At 51.5% G+C, this 17,933-nt stretch overlaps 1 protein-coding gene across 4 annotated transcripts in view; it reads left to right on the forward strand.

Moving 5' to 3' along the window:
* The window catches only part of LOC140399093 (astrotactin-2-like), a 2,178,011-nt gene that overhangs the window by 2,089,030 nt on the left and 71,048 nt on the right, over positions 1-17,933 (forward strand). The gene's annotated exons all lie outside the window — the stretch shown is intronic.

Below are 17,933 nucleotides of genomic sequence, written 5' to 3' on the forward strand. Positions count from 1 at the left end.
TCCTAGGCCCCAGTTCTTATACGGTGATCTCTGAAAATGTCAATCCAGAACAGGACAACCTTGGCTGCAATGCCCTCCATGAAGGAAGAATCTGCCAACACTCATTTCCTCAGTTAACACATGAAGCACAAGCCACTTGGCCCAGGCCTTGGGAGGACTGTATTCCAGACAGGAATCACAGACTACAAGGGAAACATTGGGGTAATAAAGTTGAAAATAAAACTTGTAAATGTCGCTATTTGCTTTTCTTTACTATTTGCTTCTTATAAAACAATTCAGTTAACGCTTGCAGCATTCATTGATGCTGTTTTACTGAATCTTAAATATTTCCACTTGAAAAGGATGATTGAGACACCAGCCGAGTCTCTCTCTTTATAAACACCAGTGAGATTACATTCTTATCCAGGCAAGGAGTGCTCATTCCTGACACATTAATGTTTTATAAACCAGTCCAATCAGTAAATCTGGCTTGCTCTTGTTTTCTTCTGAGACCTTGGCTGCTGTTGGATTCAATGGTCCAATAAAAAAAGTTAGCAAGCATAAACAACTTAAGAACTGACTGACCAGAATACCACTTTGTACTTGTGGTGAGATATTTTCTGGTACTTGTAATCATTTGCTTTCGCTCAATAATGATTTATGTAAAATACTTTTTAGAATCAGGACGGTATTTCGGAGCCGGTGAGAGACATTTTCTTGTGGGCCGACAGGACTGAGAACCGAAATGGGGGCAGACTAGATTAAATTTAAAAACGAGTGATGGGACAGGTTTTCTGAACAGCCTAACATTGCAGGAATACCTATCTAACAGAGAATGTAATATGATGGCGTTCAATGGTGTGCGTCAAAGAGAGAAATGAAAAGAGCTGCGAAATACGTAATGTTTTGGCCCCGTCACGTCGAGGGCAGGAGCGGAAAATGTGGCAAACTGTTCAACGTCCATTGACCACGGCGGGACTGGAAGATCTCGCCAGTGGGAGTAGCCTAAATCTCTGCGCTAGGGTTTTCGGTTTCGTTAACACTGACTTCAACAGGATGGAAGAGGGACTGTCCATGATAACATTGGCGAATATGTCAATGGCTAAATGCTGAAGATGTTCAATGGACAATTTAACGTGATGCAGAACCATCTGATCCCCGGACTCATCCAACTGGGGATGATTGTTTCCCTGTGCTCATTGGACTGAGCTAACGCAGCACTAGTATAAAAGGCAGGCCGCTGTAGAGCCAGATAAAAAGGAGCGAGGACCCAGTGAAATGTAACCGGGCCCTATGTGGATAATGCTGTTGCTGAATAAAAAGACTTTTAAGAAACTCATTGGACTCCTCTCGCTTTATCAAGCCCTGCACTATTGGCAAAAAAATCCATGGATGACGAGAGTGGTAAAGGAGAACTTGATAGTACAGTGGTTAGCACTGTGGCTTCAGAGTGCCAGGGACCCGGATTCGATTCCCGGCTTTGGTCACTGTCTGTGCGAAGTCTGCACGTTCTCCCCGTGTCTGCGTGGGTTTCCTCCGGGTGCTCCAGTTTCCTCCCACAAGTCCCAAAGACGTGCTTGTTAGGTGAATTGGACATTCTGAATTCTCTCTGTGTACCTGAACAGGCGCCGTAGAGTGGCGACTAGGGGATTTTCACAGTAACTTCATTGCAGTGTTAATGTGACACTACTTGTGACACTAATAAAGATTCTAAAAGAAAAAACATACAGAAATGCAAAAAACAAGTACAGATTCTGGTGACTTGGACAGACACAATGAACTACAAAAGGTGAAAAATCAAACAGTAAGAGCTACAGGTAGGGAATAGGAAAATAACTTGCAACAGGCATGGATAAACATTACAATGTTTTTTGCAATTACAACAAGAAAACGAGGGTGACCATAAGCATTGCGGATCCCTTGAAAACTGTGAACAGTGATATTGTAAATGAAAACAAGAAAGGAACTGGCAGACAAGTTGAATAGTTACTTGATGTTAGTATTTGCAGCAGAGGAAGAGGATAACATGCTGGACCTTCAAAGGAACATGATATTGAGTCAGGGACAAGACAGGGTCGAAACTAAAGTAAGCAAAATAACAGTAATGAAGAAAATAATGATTCTATAGAGTGACAGATTCCCAACACCAGACAGTTTCCATTGCAGAGTTTCAAGGAAATTATGTGAAATCACTGAAGATGTCCCAATTCCAGAACCATCCCTTTACACTGGAACATTGTACATGTCGGGGGCAGCACGGTAGCAGCGCCAGGGTCCCAGGTTCGATTCCCCGCTGGGTCACTGTCTGTGTGGAGTCTGCACGTTCTCCCCGTGTCTGCGTGGGTTTCCTCCGGGTGCTCCGGTTTCCTCCCACAGTCCAAAGACATGCAGGTTAGGTGGATTGGCCATTATAAATTGCCCTTAGTGACCAACAGGTTAGATTGGGTTACGGGGATAGGGTGGAAGTGAGAGCTTAAGTGGGTCGATGCAGACTCGATGGGCCGAATGGCCTCCTTCTGCACTCTATGTTCTATGTCACCCTGCTACTCAGGAAAGATGTAAGCATTTGGCTTAGCCTCTGTTGTCAGGACATTATTAGAATCAAAACTTCAAGATGGAGGGATGCAAAAAGATGGTCGAAATTTGGGACACTTGTTCACAAACAACAGTTGATGCTGGATCAGTTGTTAATTTTAAATCTAAGATTGGTAGATATTTGTTAACCAAGGTTATTGAGGGATATAAGACAAAGGTGGGTGTATGATTACAGTTCCCCTTGAACTTATTGACGTGAGAATCAAAATCAAAAGGCTAAATAGTTTATTCCCATTCCTATGAGGCCCACGACGGAAGGCGTCAATCAACAGTGGGTTTTGAATTTTGCAGACATTTTTCTGATGCATCTAAAGGTCCTCTCCATTTTTCAAATAGTTTCTGCACTGGTCAAGATAAAGAATATTGGGTGGGGCAGTGGCGCAGTGGTTAACACTGCCCCCTCATGACACCGAGGACCCAGGTTCGATCCCAGCCCCAGGTCACTGTCCATGTGGAGTTTGCACATTCTCCCCGTGTCTGCCCCCATAACCCAAAGATGTACAGAGTAGATGGATTGGCCATTCTAAATTGTCCTTTAATTGGAAAAAAAATGAATTTGGTCCATTAAATGAAAAGAAAAGGTAAAGAATACCAGTGTTCCAAATACAAACATGTTGGAGGGAATTTTATGGAGCTTCCATGAGCGAGGAACATGCCTTGCAGGATGACTTAATAAGGCGGGATACAAAATCTCAATTTCCCAATGGCGGGTTGAGACACAGAGATAATGTCAGCAGCCTGTTTGCGATGTGTCAAGCCTCTCGCCAGCTTATGGTGAGTTTTTAAAAATCCTTTCACAGGATGCGTGATTCGATGGCTCATTCAGCATTTATTGTCCATCCTTCGTTGCCTTTGAGAAGGTAGTGATGAGCTGCCTTCTTGAGCTGCTGCAGTACATGTGGTGTAGGTATACCCACAGTGCTGTGAGGAAAGGAGTCCTGGAATTTTGACCCCACAAAAGTGTTCCAAGTTAGGGTGGTGTGTGGCTTGTGGGAGAATTTGCAAGAAGTTGGGTTTCTATGCATCTGCTGAGCTTGTCCTTATAGGTTACGGATATCGAAGGTCCTATCGGACAAGCTTTAGTGAGTTGCTGCAGTGCATCTTGTAGATGCTACATGATACTGCCACTGTGTGTTGGTAGTGAAGGGAGTGAATGTTTAATGTGGTAGATAGGTTGGCAATCAAATGCCATTCTTTGTCTGGATCATGTTGGGCTTCTTGAATATTGTTTGAGCTGCACGCTTCCAAGCAAATGGAGAGTATTCCATCGCACTCCTGAATTGTGTCTTGTCGATGGCGGACAGGCTTTGCGGAGTCAGGAGGTGCTGAATTACTGATCTGCTCTTATGGACACGGTATTTATATGACTTGTCCAGTTCAGTTTCTGCTCAATGATAACCCCAAGAAGTTGATAGTGGGGGATTTAGCAATGGTGATGTCATTGACTGTCAAGGGGCAAGAGATTCTCTCATGTAGGAGATGGTCATTGTCTGGCATTTGTGTGGTGCAATGTTACTTGCCACTTGTCAGTCTAAGCCTGAATGTTGTCAGGTTTTGCTACACACGGGCACGGACTGCTTCAGTGTCTGAGGAGTCATGAACACAGCTTTACAAATGTGTAATCATCAGCGAACACCCTCCACTTCTGACAAGGTAATTGATGAACCAGCTGAAGGTGGTGGGGCCTTTGACACTTCCCTGAGGAGCTTCTGCAGTGACCTGAGACTGTCCTGAGACTGAGATGATTGACCTTCAACAACTACAACCATTCTCCTTTGCACTAAGTATGGCTCCAATCAGTGGAGAGTTTACTCCAATTTTGCTGGGGCTCCTTGATGCCACATTCGGTCAAATGCTACCTTGATGTCAAGGGCAGTCACTCTCACCTCACCCCTTGAGTTCAGCTATTTTGTCAATGTTTGGACCAAGGCTGAGTTCTGAGTATCAACCTATGCAGTTTGGGCTATAGTTTTTAAGAATAACCGTGAAACAATGGGATATGTATTTTTTCGAATCCATGAGTAAAACTGACCTTTTTGATTGATGTGTCGATTTATGAATTATACGTTACACAAGAGGAAACTACCAATTCATATTCTCTATTAATGTTCCAACAATATTGTTTTTCATGCATATTACAAGTTTAATAATACAAATTATCCTCCAATAGTTTAAAGAGGAAGTGTACTGCATAGAGATAAAATCATAATCAAGGGTTTGTAAGTCAGATGAGAGAGATAAGCTGGTACAGTCTTATCTGCATCTCTAATCGGTAGACGCGTCATTGGGTTTCCTTTGTTATTTTGTGTGCTGCTTGAGTGGTTCTGCTTTTTGTCAAGTGAGAGTAGTTAAGTTGTGGTGCCTGGTGCTGCAGGAACAAAGAGTCCTGATTCATAGTTTAGATTGTGAGGGGATTAGCGGGGATTCAAACTGCTGGGGAATAGCAAAAGAGCCATAAGGCACTGATTTGCTTGATAGAATTGAGGAGGAAAGGATCATAATTCAGTTCTTGTGCAAAGGATTCGTGAATCAAAAGTGATATTTGTAGGGGAAAAATATTTGAAGTAGCCTCACTTTCATCTTCATGTGAAGGACTATTATTTGTCACAGAATCTTATTTTTCTGTAATGCAATGCTCTGTGATTATTGTGTGAGCAGGTTTTTAATTCCCACGTTGCACAGTGAGTGAGCAACTTCCATATATCAGATTACATCATGCTTTAACTCATGATTTGGGGAAGTCAAAGTCAAGAATATAAAATAATTTGTCTTTGGTTTTCCTTGCCTCAGCAGTCTTAGCATGGGTAGTGCCTGGCACTAGGCAGTTTTGGCTCATTCTAACTCAGGATATTAATTGTTACTAACCGTGGAAACCTCCGAAATACGTGGTTCCTCTTTACACTGTTTCTAACGTGGTTCCAATGAGCCTTCAAGATTGTGAACCATGTCGATAAGTTTGTCTTCATAGCTGAGGAAAAGATTGTTAAATCCTCATATATTTTGAATATTTTGTCTGTCCCTTAACAAGAACCATTGGCCACAAATATGGGCTGCTGTCTCGGGTCACATTGACCCAGGGGTCCTCATGACTCTGTGGTTTGCAGCTACTGTGCTGAATCATTCTGTCATTCTGATTCTCTCAATTTGGTAGCAGTGTTTTCAATGCCTTTATGCACAAACAAGTATGAGTGTTCGCTCTTTTATCAAGGATTATTTAAAGACAGGTTGGTTAGATGCTGGTCGCACATTTTCTTCCTTGATACTTTCCTGGGGATGCTGCCCGCTGCCAGATGTATTTTTGGCAGTGGACATGTAAAATACGAGGTGTGCCCAACCACATTCCCTCCCACCCCCGAGAAGTCCCTCATTAAACGCCATGTGGGCTGAGGCAAAAATAGGCAGCCGATCCACCATATTTAAATAAATGACTGACTGGGATATTATGGTGCCCACACCAGAATATGGTCGGTGTGGGCAGACAGGCGGGAGTGGGCAGTATAGAGTTTGAGGCCAGGTTGAAGAAAGGCAGGAAGGATAGAGGGGGACATCATTTGGAGTTGTGTCCTAGACTTATCGGGGAAGACCCCTGCCCAAAAGATGTCGTCCCCGTCCCCCCAAACAACCCCCCCCCCCCCCCCCCCCCGCCCCCCCCCCCCTTCGGCACATCATTCCTTGATGTCTGCTCTCCCAAGCTTGACCTTCCACCTTCCCCTCCCCTGCCCCTCCCCACACCTCCCTGAGCTCTCTGATCCCTCTCCACTCTAAAAGCCCGGGACTTGCCTGTCTCCAGCAGCAATTGTTCTCCTTCATGCTCCTTCCTATAGTCCTGGTAGGGTCAAGGTCTGTGCTCTGGCGCTGTCAGGTCTGCTAGAGCTACTAGCCAGACAGATTGGCGTGCAGCTCTCAAGGGCATGACTTCCTGTTCCTGAAGTGTGGAATTCCCACTCTCAGTTTGTTAAGGCCACCCCGTCGTATTTTTACCGCGAGGCAGCCTTTTTTAAAGTAGGCCATCTCAAGACTGACCTTTCTATTGCAGTTAGTTCAATTTATTCCTTTGATAAATGGTCTCCTTCCATTGTTATAGATCAGCAGAATCTTGCACTTCCCCCATTCAAAAATGGCACCAAATGGAGGAGTATGTTGCATGTCTGATAGCCGATACTCTCTGTAACAGAAAATAGAGACTTTGAAAATTATTCTTTTCATTGTGAATCCCAGCTCTTTTACTGGGAGCATTCCAACAGCTTTGAAGAAACTAGATACATTGGTGAATTTTGTCACTTATCCAGAAAGCCCACCACTAGGTCCAAAAGTGAGAGGCAGTCTGCTTCAACAGGCAGCAGGTCCCATGGCGGCATGGTGCAGGGTGAGGAGGGCCTCCATCCAATTAAGGGTGGTGGCCTGGCTTCAAGAGCTGCCAGTCAGAGAGCCAGCAGCCTCAGCAGCAGGTGAGGTAATCGCTGTTGCTGAGACAATGGTTCAGTGATCAGGTATAATGAATATATTTAGGCTGGGGGAAGGCCAGGCCAGGCCAGGCAGCAAGGCCCTGGCATTGGGAGATGTGACGAGTGGAGATCTTGGATCACCTGCGCCGCTATTGGCGCAAAGTCAGTCATTGCTGCCAGGGGAGGGCCCCCGCCTTGTGATTTGGAGTGCCCATCAAGGAGGATCTGCTCTTGCCAGGTTGCTGGGAGGCTGCCAGGGTTTACCTAACCACCTCTCAATGCTGCTGTGGGCTCTCCCGGCATTGGCAAAATGCCTGCAGCAGCAGGAATTGGAACGTAATTGGCCACTTCGGTGGCTTGCCGCCAAATTGCTAAGTTTCCCACCACTGGTCCTTTCCTGATGTCTTCCCTTGCCATTTTGCCACCTCCCAACCCATTGGAAAATTCAGTCTATTGTTTTCTCACATGGAAACGATGTGTCTCAGTTCACCATTATTCAGCAGTGAATTGAAGGTGATCGATCGCAGGAAAGATCTCTTGGTCAAATTGTACTTGAGTAGCATACTTAATCATAGATTATCATAGAATTTACAGTGCAGAAGGAGGCCATTCGGCCCATCGAGTCTGCACCGGCTCTTGGAAAGAGCACCCTACCCAAGGTCATCACCTCCGCCCTATTCCCATAACCCAGTAACCCCACCCAACACTAAGGGCAATTTTGGACACTAAGGACAATTTATCATGGCCAATCCACCTAACCCGCCCATCTTTGGACTATGGGAGGAAACCGGAGCACCCGGAGGAAACCCACGCACACACGGGGAGGATGTGCAGACTCCGCACAGACAGTGACCCAAGCCGGAATCGAACCTGGGACCCTGGAGCTGTGAAGCAATTGTGCTATCCACAAGGCTACCGTGCTGCCCAATGTATGGAGTGCTGACAAACACAGAGGCCTAGAGTTTTGCTCTTGAGGCAGGTGCGTAGAGTCAGAGAATTTTCTGGTTTGCCACATCTGCCTTGGGCAGAAGTTCTCCAAATAACTGCATTCGGGCTGTTGGTGCATGCTAGAGTTGGGCCCATTGCTTTCGGAAACAGTTCAGAGGCAGCCATAGGGGCTCCGGAATGCCGAAGCATGCTGACTAAAAGGGCTGACTTGGTATTCTGGGACTTTGCCCAGTTGCTTTATTTAGAATTTAGACCCTCCAGCCATCATAACTTATACTTCTTCACCCACACACACGCACACACACACGTCCACTCCCCATGCCCATCCATGCCAACCTATGCCATCATCCATCCCCATTGCCTCTTAAGGCCCCATTGTCAACTTGGTGTCAACTCATGCCAGCCCATACCCACAGCTACACTCTTTGCCCTTCCACCCTCCATGCCAACTCACCCAGTGTCCACCATGAGCAGGTCTCAGGAGCAAAGCTGAGATGTTAGAAAGTAAAGTCCTAAGTATCTGTTACAGACTTCACTATATAATAAAAATATTCTCATTGATAAAAGCCTATTATATAAAATATCCTCAAGTACTTAATCCTTTGTAAAACATTCATTTGCATCAATTGCCCCACAACGAAGACAGCTAATCCGTCAATAACTTATTGGGAAGCTGTAAATTCACAATTTGTCAGCTCCAAGACTATGTCGATTGACCGTGGAAGCAGTTCAGCAGTCCTAATATTAGAGTGATAGCCCCACTGGGCTATGTCACCAAACAGCTATTGAAATTACAAAAACGGATTTTCCAAATCAGAGACCCAGCAGGCTCCTTTTTTTAATTTGAATCCCATGGGATTGAAATAACCTGACAGCTTGGCAACATTACAGACCTTTCCACCTTTTATGAGCATTCGCCTCTACTCTTAAAAATCGTAAATCTCGCACTGCAGGAAATGAACCTTGCTCCAGCAAAAATTGGGGTCTGTTTAATCAAAGTGTTGAGTTCACAGGGCCTTGCTGGGTCTGGGTTTTCATCATGCCTTTGGGGACGAGTCTTCTGCATCCCAGGTCTTGCCGCCATTTTGGTAAGTCGACTCCGTGAAAATCCAGGCGAAAGGCTTGCCGACGTTATGGAATTATGGATAAAAGCCATTAGGGTTGATTTTACCTTCCAGCAGATCCTCAAGGGATTGAAAGTTAGATGAAGCCTTTTGTGGATAGCTGGTGCATTTTCCTGGACGGCAAAAATGGAAATATAACCCCAGGATGCAGTGTCAAAATTATGAAAATAATTCAAAACGCTATCATTTTCATGTGAGGTCAACAGCAAGGTATTTGCTGTTAATTGAGAAGTTTCCAAATTGGCCTGGAGATAGAAATTCACAGGTAAATGACAACCTAAAATAATATATCAAACATTATAGTCAATCTGTAATTGATCTCCAGAGTGACAGCAATTTAACACCGTGACCTTAAAAATGGCACCACTATAATAGCAGGTGCCATGTCGTAAAATGCCCCTGTTGAGAAATTAAACCACCAGACCTCCAACATCTCTACATTGCCCAGATACTCCTGTTGAAAACATGCATGCGTAGACCTCAGGTGAGGACAAGATTGGTCAAATGACTGCTGGCATTCATTGTATATGCCAACAAATTTCAAATGGGTCATCTGGTAAAATACCCAGGGTATCGCTGGTGACACACACAGAAAAACCAAAGCACAACTTTGCTCACTGCCTTCCAGAATGGAAAGGGAGTGTTCAGAAAATTGGAAAATGTTATATTGTACATAAAGTCCCGAAATACAGCAGATTTTCTTCAGAGTTTTTTGTTTGTAGTTAGAGATTTGCTAACAACTAGACTGAGGTTGCCAAAATGTGCAATATATTTCAATAATGTTTGTTGGATTTTTTGGGGACTTATACAATTTCATCTTTTAAATCCTTTGTTTTTTTTATCTGAATGTAAAATCTGAAGTATGCCTTTCCTGGAGTTATGACAGTTTGTGTGATGTTTGTTTTTTTCTACAGATTAGAAACAACACCACGGCTCCGTCCTCGTTCGTGGCTGGGATTTCCCGGTGCTGCTGAAAGTGAATGGAGTTTTGGCTGGAATGCCACATTTTCCATTCTCGCTCACAACGGGACCCGCCATGAACGAGACAGGAGAATCCTGCCCATTTCCTTTCTGCAGCTTGTCTGTTCCCCGGTAGATGCGCCGAACCATTTAAACCTCCATTCTGTTCAGCTGGACCGTAATATCCCACTGGACGGGAGGGGAATTAAAATCCTGGCCCATGTTTCGCAACACGCCGTATATGTTTGCTCCGCCGTGAGACTTTTAGCCATCCAATACATCTGTCCAGCTCCAGCAATGGACCACGCTTCACGAGTTTGGGGCAAAAAAGGCTGCAGGCAGAGAATAAGCAGGGGAGTTTAGCTGGACTCTCGCGTCTCTGGGGCGTCATTCTCCGACCCCCCGCCGGGTCGGAGAATGGCCGTTGGCCGCCGTGAATCCTGCCCCCGCCCCCGCCGAAGTCTCCGAAGGGAGAAAAGTCGGCGGGGCGTTAATGGCGCCGCTGCCGCGGAGAATGTCACGGGTCTGCGCAAGGCAGCCGATTTTCGGCCTGCCGATATTCTCCCTTCCGGATGGGCCGAAGTCCCGTCGACGTGATGACCGTTCACGTCGACGTCAATCAAACCTCCTTTTCATCGGCGTGACCCGGTGCTCCAGGCTCACGCCGACCAGCGAGGAGGTGAGTGACGGCCTGGGGGGTTGGCTCTGGGCAGGAAATGGCGTGGCCGCAGACTGATTGCGTGGAGAGGTGTGTCTCGGCTTGTGTGTGTGTGCGGCGGGGGGGGGGGGGGGGGGGGGGCGGGGAGGGGGTTGGTTAGAGTAGGCTGGGCTCCGGGGGAGTGCCGGGAGGGGGTCCATGCCGGGGTGGAGGTTGGGGGTTTTGGGGGTTGGGGTCCGTGCCGGGTGGAGGTTGGGGGGGGTCCGTGCCGGGGTGGAGGTTGGGGGGGGGGTCCGTGCGGGGTGGAGGTTGGGGGTTGGGGGGGGGTCCGTGCCGGGGTGGAGGTTGGGGGGGGGTCCGTGCCGGGGTGGAGGTTGGGGTTGGGGGGGGGGGTCCGTGCTGGGGTGGAGGTTGGGGGGGGGTCCATGCCGGGTGGAGGTTGGGGGTTGGGGGGGGGTCCGTGCTGGGGTGGAGGTTGGGGGTTGGGGGGGGGGGTCCGTGCCGGGGTGGAGGTTGGGGGGGGGTCCGTGCCGGGGTGGGTGATGGGAGGGCAAATGAGTTGGTCCACCTGGCCAGGTGCCAGCCTCCAACAGTTGGACCCATGCGGTCCATACCACCTGGCTGGGGGGAGGAGGGGATATGGGCAATGATGACATGGCGTCGTTCCCCTCCCCCCCCCCCCCACCAGGCCGTCATGTTTCAGACCATCCAGCGATGTTGGCCGCCGTGGTGGCAGCCGCTCATGTCTATGTTGCCCTGGATGAGGAGGAGGAGGAGGAGGAGGAGCGTGCCAGAGAGGCGGCGCATGCTGCCGCAGAGGGCAGGCGGAAGCCGCCCAGGCTGGAGGGACACCTGACCGACAGGACGAGGAGGGGGAGGAGGACGTCGCGGCCCCACGGCAACGGATGGCACCCGAGGGCGCCCCGTGTGTACTGGCCCCGGCAGTCATACCAGGACCTCACGGACCGGGAATGCAGGAGGAGACTCCGGATGAGCCGGGAAACCGTGGCACACATCTGCCACCTGCTGGCACACCTGTCACCGCGTGGCACTGGCGGGGGACACCCTCTCCCCGTGTCCGTCAAGGTTACGGTGGCCCTGAACTTTTATGCAACGGGGTCATTCCAGGCACCGAGTGGGGACCTGTCCGGCATATCGCAGACATCGGTGCATCCGGGCAGTGACAGATGCCCTTTATGCCATGGCGCACCGCTACATCTGCTTCCCCGTGGACCGGGCCAGCCAAGATGCCCGGGCCGTGGGCTTCTCTGCCGTTGCCGGGTTCCCCATGGTCCAGGGCGCGATCGATGGGATGCACGTCGCCGTGCGGCCACCTGCAGAGAACAGGGCCGTGTTCACTAATAGGAAGGGGACCTATTCAATGAACGTACAGGTGGTCTGCGACCACCGCATGATGATCCTGCACGTCTGCGCCCGGTCACCCAGGCAGTGTACACGACTCAATTCGTGTTGTCGCGGTCATCCATCCCCGGCATGTACGAGGGACGCCATCCCCGGCTGAGGGGCTGGTTGCTGGGCGACAGGGGCTACCCATTGCGATCGTGGCTGATGACGCCTATACGGAGGCCACGCAATGAGGCGGAGAACCGCTACAATGATGCCCATGTAGCGACAAGGGGAGTGATCGAGAGGTGCTTTGGCGTGCTGAAGATGCGTTTCAGGTGCCTGGACCTCTCTGGGGCGCCCTCCAGTATCGGTCAGATAGGGTCGGCCGCATCATTGTGGTGTGCTGCGTCCTGCACAACATAGCCCAGCAGAGGGGCGATGTGCCGCAGGCAGAGGAGGGCGGAGTGGAGGAGCAGCAGGAAGAGGCCAGTCCTCCCCAGATGAGGGAGATGGGGGCAATGGTCAGGGCAGACGGGGATGACACAGGCGGGTGGCTGTCCACCGTTACCGGCTGGCCCAGCGGGCACGGGACAGACTGATAGACGCCCGCTTCACTGACTAGATGGGCGTGGGAATCGGGTAGTATGGCCACAGACCGCACACCATGACAACAGCCGACCACCCACACCCCCCACCCATCCACCCACCCAGCACCCTCACCCCCCTCCCCAACCCCACACACCCCACCCGCATGCACACCACCCCCCCACCCCCAATTGCCGATCCACCGGCGGCACAACGGGCCGGGCTCTCCCAGTGCGGGTGGACGCGTGTCTATCGCAGGCCATGGAGAATGATGACAACCCGCCTCCGATGAGCTCCTGGCTCTACATCGTTGGACTATGTCTGACCCATGGCCACAGTACCACCATCCACCCGGACCATCCCTGCATGCGGCTGTGACACTGCAGCGCACGGGTCCCGTCCTCTGCCCGGGGATGTTGATGGCGGCCCAGGGGGAAGGGGGGCAGACTCACCTGGGGCTGAGGTAAGACCACCCCTCACACACACACGTTGCGCTCAACGTACATGACACCCCCGCACACTTTGGACAGAGCACAAAGGCAGCTTCGGTAGGTGTAACATTGACTTTAATAACCAAAGGAGTTCATGCACGTGCCCTAGCCCCTAAAACTCATCTGTGCCCTGCACCCGTGCCAACTTACTCAGTGTCTAATTGTTTGGCCTTACGGGCCCTTTGACTATGTCTACGTGGTTCCCCAGATGGTACAGCAGAACTGGAGGTGGACTCCTGTGATTCCTGCCCTCTGACACTGGATCCCTTTGGCGGCCGTTTCCTGGGGCGTCCTGGCCTAGATGGGCCAGGCTGCAGCCCGGGCGACTGGGATGGCGAGCTGCCAGCCTGTCCTGCCCGTTGCCCCACCCGATGCACCTGGGACGGAAGGGGGGGAGTCCGAGGTGTCGCGGTGTACCAGGACCTCCCCTACAGAGGGAGCCGGGATGGACACACCACCTCCTCCTCCCTCGGGGTGCCCGATGGCCCCCAGGCCTCTACATGGGTGGGGGATGCGAACGGACTGGCCATCCGACGCGCCCCCGACATCTGGCGCTGCCAATCCTGGAGGCCCGTGCTGGTATCGACAGGGGTCTGCAGGTTTGCAGCCATGGAGCCCAGGGGGTTGTCGAACCCTGTCTGCGACAGTGCGACGCCAGCTCGCACATGGCCACTGGCGCCGATGCCCTCAGCGATGGCCTGCTGAGACTGGGCATCAGGCCTGCAGAGACTGGGCCATGGCCTGCAGAGACTGGGCTATGGCCTGCTGAGACTGGGCCATGGCCTGCAGAGACTGGGCTATGGCCTGCTGAGGACTGAGCCATGGCCTGCTGAGACTGGGCCATGGCCTGCTGAGACTGGGCTATGGCGTTTGAGCGCCTCTGCCATCTGGTGCTGGCACTGTGCTCATGGCCTCCTGTGAGAGGGCAGCCATTTCCTGGGCCACAGACGCCGCCTGCACGGAAGGCCCAGGCCTCGCAAACCGTTCCCCATGTCTGACACCGTCGCACCCATTGCCTCCACCGCGGACGCCACCCGTGCGGTGTCAGCCTGGGTGGCAGCGCATGACCGGGACCACTCCAGCTCCTGGACGCGGGTGGACTCCTCCTCCTGCGACCGCAGCCACCGCAAGCCACCCGTCACCCTATTCGCTCGTCTCCGTGTCGGTGGTTGCATCGGATCTATGTGTGGGTGTGGTAACTGCAGGAACCCGGGATCCATCTGGGCGGCAGATGTTCGCTTGGCCTGGGCTGCCCTCCGACTGCCCGGTCCCTCTGCTGCGCCTACCTCCACCTGATGTACCGAGACGGCTGTGTTGTGCGCACCAGTGAGTGTACCAGACGCCTCATCACTAAAGTGCCCAACCGTGGTGAGTGTTTCTGCGATGGTGGAGGGTGTTGGTGACAGCAGTGGCGTTGTTCGTGCTCTTCGTCCCACTCTGAGTCCATGGCACTTTGGGGTGGGGGTTCGTCTCCACCCATCCACTCTGAGTCACTGTCCGGTATTTCGTCTTCCCGGGTGGGGTGTCCTGGTAGTGCTGTCCCGGGTAGTGCTGTCCCGGGTAGTGGTGTCCCGGGTAGGGGTGTCCTGGGTAGTGGTGTCCCGGGGTAGGGGTGTCCTGGATAGTGGTGTCCTGGGTAGTGGTGTCCTGGCTCGGATGTGACGGGGCCTGTGGCTGCCCCCCTCATCGCTGGGTGGTCGCTCCCGCACGTGTGACGGGGGTGTCGTCTCCCTGTTGCTCAGGTCTCTCCGTCTCCCGTGGTGTGCGAGGGGCATCCTGCGGGCGTCGCATGCTGGAGGGGTGCAGGTCTCTCCGTCTCCCGTGGTCTCCGAGGGGCATCCTGCGGCCGTCGCATGCTGGGAGGGTGCGGGTCTCTCCGTCTCCCGTGGTCTCCGAGGGGCATCCTGCGGGCATCGCATGCTGGAGGGTGCGGGTCTCTCCGTCTCCTGTGGTCTCCGAGGCACATCCTGCGGGCGGTCTGCATCTGCGGGGATGGGTGCCTGGACGTTTGGTCCTGCGATACACAATGAAGCATGCATGGTTAGACATCAGGCAGTGATCAGGTGATACGGGGGAGGGGGATATAGGGGAGGGGGGATATGGGGACGGGCTGTTGGTGGCTCACTTGCTCGTGGGGCCCCGACCTCTGCATCAGCAACCTCCGGTCCTCAGGTCCGCCAGCCAGTTCCAGGGCCCTTTCCTCGTGTACGGTCAGTGGCCTCTCATCAGCGGGCCCTCCTCCAGTCCTCACATGCTCCTATTGTTGTGTGCGCGCTTCTCCTGGGGGGGGGGGGGGGGGGGTGGTGGCAGGGGTAAAAGGCAACAGTGTTAGGCAGGTATATGAATGCACGCCATCGGTTGCGCGTGCATTGCAGAGGTTAAGGTTAGGGCTGGATTCACTTGGGGATATGTGGGAGGGGAGGATATGGGGGATATGGGGGAGGGGGGATATGGGGGATATGGGGAGGGGGGATATGGGGGAGGGGGGGGATATGGGGGAGGGGGGGAATATGGGGTATATGGGGGAGGGGCGATATGGGGGATATGGGGGAGGGGGGGATATGGTGGAGGGGGGATATGGGGGAGGGGGATATGGGGGAGGGGGGATATGGGGGAGGGGGGAATATGGGGGATATGGGGGAGGGGGGAATATGGGGGAGGGGGGATATGGGGGATATGGGTGGGAGGGGGGATATGGGGGAGGGGGGATATGGGAGGGGGGATATGGGGGAGGGGGGAATATGGGGGATATGGGGAGGGGGATATGGGGAGGGGGAATATGGGGGATATGGGGGAGGGGAGGGGGATATGGGGGAGGGGGGGATATGGGGGAGGGGGGATATTGGGGGAGGGGGGGATATGGGGGAGGGGCGGATATGGGGGATATGGGGGAGGGGGGATATGGGGATATGGGGGAGGCACACCCTGCCTGCTCTGACGAGGTCGTTCACTTTCTTGTGGCACTGGGTGCCTGTCCGTGGTGTTAGGGCCACAGCGGTGACGGCCCTCTGCCACCTCCCTCCACAGACGCCGGCTGTAGCGTGGGGCAACTCTGCGGCCGTGCCCGGGATACAGGGCGTCCCTCCTCTGCTCCACCGCGTCCAGGAGCGCCTCCACATCGCGTGACTCGAACCTCGGGGCTGAGCGACGGCCAGCCATCAAGTCGGGTGTTGCGGTCGGCTGTTCCGGTCGGGTGGGGGGGAGCTGCGCGGCCTTATGAGCTGTCACGCCGTGCAGCGCATATGACGCTGCACGGCGTGAACCACTGCGCAAGCGCGGATCCCATTACATCGCTGCTAGCCCATTTCGGGCCGCAGACTATCGGCCCATTTTTATGACGTGACGCAAGTGGGATTTGCGCCGTTTTTTGCGCCGATCGGCGGACTTTCCGCCGATAATGGAGAATTTTGCCCCTGGCGTCTGAACCTCGGGTCACCTATTCTTAGCACCTTAGCAAATCTGGCCATGGCCGGATCAACAGCGGGAGCAGGGCAGAAGTTTCTTCCCTGCGATTTGATGTGAGGAAGCCTCAATTCAGCTGGTCGGGTCACCTTTGAACCTCCTCCCTGTACCTGCAAATTCATGCAAGGGTTAGCCACCTAAGGTCTGTGTAGGCATATTTTGAAAAGAATGAGAAGTTCTCCAGATATGCTTATTTTTGTTTCTTTTTCACATATAAGTGTTTCTGTAGAAATTGCCTCTTTGCCTACAATTATTTACATCTTCTGAAGCAGAAATCGATCATTATTGAACGTTTTGGAGCATTGTTTTTTCATGTCATTTTTTCTGACGTGGTTTAATTTGTAATGAGTTCAGGCATTTCCCTATTTGAAGAACTACAGATGGTTTAGTTCGCCCTGCAGAAGATCAGTACAGGCTAGATATGTATCTATGTCAACGTTTAAGAGATTTTCATTTTTTAAAAAATAATTTTGAGTCCCCAATTTTTTTTTCCCAATTAAGGGGCAATTTAGTGTGGCCAATCCACCTAACATGCACATCTTTGGGTTGTGGGGGTGAAACCCACGCAGACATAGGGAGAATGTGCAAACTCTACACGGACAGTGACCCAGGGCCGGGATTCGAACCCGGGTCCTCAGCGCCGCAGTCCCAGTGCTAACCACAGAGCCACATGCCGCCCCAATGCGTAAGAGATTTGTTCGCTTCCCATTTTGAGTTCCTTGTAATGCCTTACCACCTTGTTTCAGTCATTTCCATCCTGCACTCTTCTTTGGAGAAGCCATTGACTAATTTGCAAGTGTGCCAAAATCATATAAATTCATAAGATTTAGGAGCAGAATTAGGCCATTTGGCCCATCGAGTCAGCTCTGCCATTCGATCATGGCTTATCTCATACTCTTTAGAATCATGGATCTTTCTACCTGGAATTTGCTGCCTGAAAGGGCAGTGGAAGCTGATTCATCCTTAACTCCACCATCCTGCCCATCCTTCATAACCCTTCAAACCATTACCAATTAAAAATCTGTCTAACTCCTCCTTAAATTTACTCACTGTTCCAGCATTCTCCGCATTCTGGCGTAGCGAATTCCACAGATTCACAACCCCTTCATTCTTCCTGAATATTTGAGCCATATCAAAACACAAGGCTTGCAACATGTGACTACAAACAAGCTGACCAAAATGCACTTACTGACACAAGATTTGTTACTTATGTAGCTACCTGATCAAGCAATAACATTAAGTCCCCTTCTAACCAAGCTCTCGTATTGTACGTTTGCTTATTGTCCTTTCATTTTTCACCGTGTTCGGAAAAAGGGAAGTAGCTTCTTAATTTGAACAG

Source organism: Scyliorhinus torazame, chromosome 22 (assembly GCF_047496885.1).
Source record: "Scyliorhinus torazame isolate Kashiwa2021f chromosome 22, sScyTor2.1, whole genome shotgun sequence".
NCBI classification, from domain to species: domain Eukaryota; kingdom Metazoa; phylum Chordata; class Chondrichthyes; order Carcharhiniformes; family Scyliorhinidae; genus Scyliorhinus; species Scyliorhinus torazame.